The sequence below is a fragment of the Pteropus vampyrus genome, unplaced genomic scaffold (genome assembly GCF_000151845.1).
Source record: "Pteropus vampyrus isolate Shadow unplaced genomic scaffold, Pvam_2.0 Scaffold2, whole genome shotgun sequence".
In the NCBI taxonomy this organism is placed as follows: domain Eukaryota; kingdom Metazoa; phylum Chordata; class Mammalia; order Chiroptera; family Pteropodidae; genus Pteropus; species Pteropus vampyrus.
Genome location: NW_011888783.1, coordinates 31,798,625 through 31,806,417, shown reverse-complemented (window position 1 = coordinate 31,806,417; position 7,793 = coordinate 31,798,625).

Genomic DNA, 7,793 nt, shown 5'->3' with positions numbered 1-7,793 from the left:
ATAAATCTGTTGGCAATAGCATTTCATTGAACTGTTTTGGAGACATTTTTTTTTGAAAGTTTTGAAAATATTTGGTGTTCTGTCATTATTACCCTATTGATTTACATAAATTTACTTTTACAATTAAAACTACATGTTAAGAAATAAAGATATGAATGTGTGACTTTGTGAAAGAATGATTGGCCTTGTGAACATACGTGGGAATTGGGTCATTTTATGTAATCTGGGTAGTATGTCAATAACTTTCCAGGCAGCAACATCTTATCATATTCAGAAGGAGAAAAATGTTGGCTAATGAAACAAAAAATTCTGAGCTCTCAGTTAAAGATAGAGTTTCTGTGGGTATCAGATTACAGGCAGAAAAGAAAAAATGACATTTACAATTGAGTAATTTAAGGAATGCTTAATAAAGGCAGAGCACGGGTAAACCACAAAGGATAGTGCAATACCTTGTGGCTTGTCACAATAGCTTTTAACAGCTATGTGGTAAGGACTGACTGGAAGAAAATATAACCTTCAGCAAGAAATAGTGTCAACCCAGTCCAGTGTGACTCCAGAGGGAGGCAGTAGGGGGATTATATGCTCTACCCTCACTCTCTTGCTTCCCTCTAATCTCCTGATAGTGCCGCTCATTGGATAAAGCCAATCAGAAGCCTTTCAGACCACAGTGCAGAGTGGAAGGATGGAGAGTGCAACTGAGGAGATAAATCCAAGGTATTCAGCGCAGGATTTAATCTGGTATTTTCTGTCCTTTTTCTGTGTATAACCTTGGAAAGTTATTTATTCTAGATCTGATCATTCTTATCTTTTAAATAAGATCTCTTACAATTCTTAACTGTCATGATTCTCTGAAAACAACTTCAGAACGAGTTATACCTAAATATGCAAGGTTTTATAGTACTTAATGGAATAGGTTTTAAAGTCTCATAACCATTTAAAGGTTTACTTTTAATAGCTCCTAATTTTTATGTGATTTCATGACCCTATTACTTTTAGCAGTTAATCTAGCCTTTACGTACAAAGGGTATGCAGTAAGTACTTTATCTATTTAATATTTTTCTTTTTGTAAAGAAATTGTTTTAAAGATCAAATCATTTCTCCTATCTAATATATTTTGTTTTATATGTAAAAGTTTATGTCATCTTAAAAATAGATATTCAACTTAAATAATCTATTCTTTTATAATTTCAAAACCTAGATTCCAGCATAATTCTAATCTAGTTTTAGAATTTTAGTTAGCATTGTAAACTGTTTTCAAAAAAGCTATGAATGAGTAACTAACATAGATTGAGTGCTTTCAGTTAAGCAGATTTTGAATTAGACATTTTATACATATTATTTCATTTAAATTTATAAAAACCTCATAATATATAAATATTAAAAACTGATTTAACATAAAAAGAAACTGAGAAACAAAGATATTAAGTCTTAAGTTACGTAGGTAGTAAGTGGTCATGCTAGGATCTGAGTACATCTGTATCTCAGCCCAAAGCTGAGGCACTTTCTGAAATATACAATATAGTATTTATACTCTTCCTCTACTTTCTCTAATAATTTTTACAAATCTACATGTGTCTCTGTTTTCAGAAAATTGCATGAGCATCTGTGTTATGGTTAGATTTCCAGTTTAAAGCAGAACATCTGTAGGTGCAGAATTATAATGAGGTCCTTGTTTAGTAAGTTGTCTGTGTCCTTAATGCATTTTTGAGATCTAAAAAGTTCAAATCAATACTCAAAACAAAATACACAAAAGATGTTGTTTACACTTCTGATTTTCACTGTTGACATATTTCAGTCTAAGGATTTATGCTTGTTGATCCAAGGGAAGACAAATGAGGCAAATACTGAAATCTTAGGGGATGTGCTTTCCTAAACAATGAAAGTACAGTGGATGTGGGGGAAGAGAATAGAGATTTGAAGAGATTTTATTTCCAATAATGGTAAAATAGCTTCTTGTGGAATAGCTTTACCACTGAGAACAACTAGAAAAGATGGGGAGCGGGGTGGGGAATCAGACCTACACCAGAGAACTAGTAAGGGAGCCAGTGTAAGAAGGAAGGGAACTAAATTGAAATAAACCCAATGGTCCATTCTTTTTCTTTTAAAATTATTTGCCAAAAAACAAAACAAACAAAGAAACAAAAAACTGCCGATTCATGTCATGCAGAGCTATGAGGCCAAAATGTTGAACAAAAAGAGGCACTTTATGATTAAGAAACTGAACAGAGTTTTGACAATCTCACAGGCTAATGAGATTGTGGCATATGAAAGAATCCTGGATTAACACTCAAGATGTACATTTAGGAACCTGGAGGTGTTACAACCTAAGAAGAAGGGTGAACTTACTAAGGACTGAAAAACAACTTCAAACTAGCTCAGTTCTGAACTAGAAGAAGGTCATCTTTTACTGGTTAAACTGCCTGCCATAAAGGAAAAACATGGTTTTTTGTTTGTTTGTTTTTGGGGAGAGGTTCTATCAAAAAAACCTTAGTTAATTTTTTTTTTTTTTTTGGTACACAAGGATGTAACATAATAAAAATAAAAATATCAAGAATGCTAGAAGGACAATGACAAAACAATCAAAAGAAAAATTAGAAAAACAGTCAACCACATAATCTATATTTGGAGTTAATCATACATGACTTTAAAATTACTGAGATTGAAATGTTCCAGAAATTAACTTCTCTGGGACACAGAGTGCCAAGGCATTGGTCAAACATTATTCTGAGTATGTCTGTGAAAGTGTTTCTGGATAATATTAACATTTGAATTAGTATACCGAGTAAAGCAGATTGCCTTCCCAAATGTGGATGGAACTCATCCAGTCAATTGAAGACCTGAATAGAAAAAAAAAGGCTTAATAAGAGGAATCTCCTCCTGCCTGACTGCTTGTGTTGAGATATTATTGATCTTTGTTGGGCTTCAAACTCAGTCTGAAACACTGATTCCTCTTGGCTCTTGAGTATGCAAGCTTTCAGACTAGAATTTACATCATCAGCTCTCCTAGTTCTCAGGCCTTTGAACTCACCCTGGAACCACATGTTATCTCTCCTGGGTCTATAGCTTGCCAACTACAGATCTTGGAACATCTTAGCCTCCATAATTGCAGCATGATCCAAATTCATTATATATGCATATAGAGATTTATACGTACACAGTCTATTTGTCCTAGAGAATCCTGACTAATACAGATATTAAGCCATAAATTCAAGAATTTCTTTGAAAACTCAAGCAGGGCAAATATAAAATATCATACTTCTGTATATCACTGTCAAACTGTTATCTTAAAAGCAGCTAGGGGGAAAGCATTACTTTCAAAGAAAGAACAATAAGAGAGCTTATTTCTTGACAGAAATAAAAGAAAAAATAAGACAGTGAAATACATCTTAAAAGTGCTGAGAGAAACTGCCAATCTAGAATTCTATATCCAGTAAAAATATCCTTCAAGAATAAAGGCAAAGTAAAGGCTTTTCCAAGTTAACAACAATGTGGAGACTTCTTTATCAGCAGATAGGCACTAAAAAAGGAAAGTTTTTTTAGGATGAAGGAAGATTACTTTTAAAAACATAGGAATACAGAAGTAAAGATTCATGAAAAAATAAATATATGGGGAAATCCAAATAGATGTTTTATATAATACCAATATATATTGCTTAGAGGTTTAAATAGATGTAGAATTCAAGTAGAGGACTACAGTATATAAAAGGTGGGAGGGAAGTAAAGGAATATAAAGTTGTCAGAAATACTGCCATTGTCAGGGAAGAGAAAAAAATAGAAAACATGTTATAATATCTACAGATAGTCACAAATAAATTATGAATGCATAATTAACAAGTGAATGAGAGTTAGAAGGTGGTAAAAATAACCAATTAATCAAAAATGAAAGGAAAATAATTGGGAGAAATAAACATTTATAAGATGTTAAATGTAAACTTAAGCAGAAATTATATTAAATGCAAATGGTCTAACTACTTCAATTTGAAGATAATAATAGGTAATTCTCATAACAAATTAATTCATGGCTCTTATAAAAATAAAAATAAACACTTATTAAAGAGTTTATTTAACTCATTCATGAGTAAATATGGTATATGTTATAGTCAGTTCAAAACAGAATCCTAAGTACAGACACATGTCTAAATCATGAAAGAAATGAATATGTATATATACTGGCAAAACATTTTCCACAGGATGGGAAGGAAGACAATTGACCCTCCACCAAACCAGACTTAATTTGCATGTCTACAAATTTACAGAGCTACAAAATAACTCAAAGATAATGAAAGGCTAGAATTAGATAACCAGGAGGGGTGTCCACATAAAAAAAAGTCTTTCTACATAAAGATTTCTAGAATAAATATAAAAATAAAATTTAACTCATGCTGTTTATAAAAGAAACATCTTAAGTATAAGGATACCTGAAAGTGGAAAGTGAAAGAATGAAAAAAAAATTCCGTATAAAAACTAATGAAAAATTTTGGGTAGTCAAATTATTATCAAAGACTTCAAGATAAACAGCATTACTTAAGGTAACACATTTTGCAATAATTAAAGGATCTATCTATCAAGATAAATTACATTGTAATTATAAATTTTAATTAACCTAATATTACCATCTTGTTATATAGAAAGAATTGACAGATTCAAGTAAATAAATCTATAAACATAACAGGATTCTGAACACGTTTCTCAGTAACTCATGTAAGCAGACAAAAAAATCAATATGAATATAGAAGATTTGAATAATATGATTAACAAGTGTATGTGCTCATGAACACACACAGCACACATAATATTACATACAAAGTTAAAAAGAGTATATATGGAACGCATACCATATTCTCAATAAATTCCAAGGAATGAAATATACAGAATGTTTTTTCTAATCACAGTGGAAATAATCTATAAATCAATGGCCAAGAGATAGCTTGAACATTCCTAGGTATTTAGAAATTAAGTAACATACTTCTAAATAATCCAGATGTAATTATAATAGAAATTAGAAAATATTTTGAGTTAAGTGATAATAAAAATAAGATATATGTTAAATTAATGTTACCCAGATTAAACAATACTAAGAGAAAAATGCATAGTCTGTCTTAAGCTTGTTTCTCCCAGGAGCATTCTCTAAGTCATAGGTTTATTGGGAAATGTTCCAGATATGGTCCCCAACCTTGTTGGCACCAGAGACCGGTGCCCCTATGAGAATCCAGTGCCTGATGATCTGAGGCAGAGCTGAGTCAGTGATGCTAGCACTGGGGAGTGGCAGCAAATACAGATGAAGCTTCACTCATTTACCTGTTGCTCACCCCCTGCTGAGGCCAGGTTCCTGACAGGCCATGGACTAGTACCAGTCTGCAGCCCTGGGGTTGGGGACCCTGCTCCACAGGGAAACTAATGAGAAAGTGGAGAAAGAAGTTCGCTGAAATATAATAAATCAAAAACAGGAAAAACCCAAGAAATTTGTGATTTCACCTAAAGACTAGCCTCAATCTGATCCTGTGGAGAACTCTAGAGCTAAAATTGCATCTCAGTGTGAGTCTCTTCTGGAAGCAAGAGAGGCAGCTTTTGGACCTCTGAATCGTAATTGACTGTGGTCTGTTCCAGGAAGATGTAAACTTCTAGGCACTTGAAGCTCTCCAAGTAATTAAGGCTGCTCAAGTATTCCAAAGGCAATTTTCTGAAGAAGGTTCTCAACTACAGGCCAGAAACTAAGAGATTCAATGGCAGTAGCAAAAGGTATTTGAAGGAATCTATGTGCCATACAAGTGTGATTTAAGCTCCTGGGCACTTATGAATCTTTACATGGGTGAAGGGGTTTCAGTATCCTGAGGGTAATCTTCTGAGGTGGCCATAGCTACACATCGTTAGTAACAAAGAACATTTCCTTCTCAGCCCTGGTGAAGGGAATATAAGCGGATTTGACAAATAGTTGGAGATTTCAACAATGCTCTTTTAATAACATAGAAGAAGAAACTGGGAAATCGGTAAATATGTAAAAGATTTAAAGAGCGCTATCAACTGATTTGACTTAATTAAAATTTATCAGACAGTTCTTGCAAGAACACAGAATACATCATGTAAAATGATATACCTACTGAGGAAAACAGTATGGCAGTTTCTTAAAACTTTAAAAATATAACTATACAACCTACTTATTTAACTTTTAGGTATTTAGTAAAAAAAAAAAAAAAAGCATATATCTATATATCTACACAAAACCTTATATACCAGTGCTTATAGTACCTCTGTTTGTAAGAGCCGAAACCTAAAAATAACCCAAGTATCCATCAGTCAACAAATAGATAAACAAATATATATATGGAATATACATCAGCAAAGCAATGAAAGAGAATGAACTATTGATACATGCAACAACATTAATGAATCACAAAATAATATACTGAGTGAAATAATTTAGATAAAAATACTACATACTGTGTGATCCATTTATATAAAATTCTAGAAAACAAACAAATGTGTAGTAATATAAAGCAGAATATTAGTTGTCTAGGCATGGGTAGGGGTTTGTGTGAAGTTCATGGGGGAGTAAATCAAAAACACATGAAAAAATTTTGTAGATTGGTGAATATGTTCATTATACTTCATGGTGATAGTTTTATGACTACACATGTCAAATTCATCGAATTGTACACTTTAAATCTGTGAAGTTCATTGTTAATTATACTTCAATAAATCTATAAATGTGTAGGTATTGGAAAGAAAGAAACACAATTGTCATTATTCCAAATAACATAATTAAGAACCCAGAAAATCCAAAAGTACTCACAGAATAACTGTTAGAAATAATATATTGCTAGATACAATGTTGCTGGATATAAAATCAATATATAAAAAAAGCGATTGTGTTCCTATACATCAGAAATAATTAAAAAATAAATATATATATTACAACTTATATTATCAAATAAAGTCAAATTTCTATAAAAAATGTACTATAGAATTACAAAACCAACTTCAAATATAATTGAAAGGAAACACAATAAATGAGAGCATATAACATACTATAAAATAGGAAGGGTTCATATTTTAAAGATTCAATTATTCACAAAGTAATATATGATTTTAACATAACTCAAACAAAACCAAGCAATTTGGAGAGGAGGAGGAGGAAATGACACAGTGATTTTAAAATTTATATAGAAATGCAAAAGGCCAGGAATAATCAGGTCAATCTTGAAGAAGAAGAAGAAAAAATGGACAACTTCCATTACTGAAATCAAAACATTATCATACTTCATTAATTTTGACAGTGATATTGCTGTGAAATAGTTCTTGCAATGGTATAGACTCCAGAAATAGTCCTATAGATAGATGAACATATAGAACTTTAGAACAGTGAGAAATAGATTTTTTTCCCAATAAATGATGTTTAATTGATTAAATATCCATGTGTAAAGAGTTAATCTTGACCTATACCATATATAAAAATAAATTCCAACATATTATATATTCAAGTTTCAAAAGTAAATTAGTGATGCTTCTAGAAATTAATATCAGTGAATATCTTTATGACCTAAGAGTGGGGAAAGGATTCTTAAGCCGGGCATTTAATGCACTAGACATAAAAAAGGATTGAGAAACCTTAGAACTTAATAATAAAAACAAAATAATAATCTAAATAAAAAATGGGCAAAGTAAAAACAAAAAATAGGCAAAGGACCTGAACAGATATCTCTTCCAAAGAAGATTACAAATGCCAGTAAACATATGAAAACATGCTCATCCTCATTAGCCATCAGAGATATGCAAATCAAAGCCGCAATGCGATA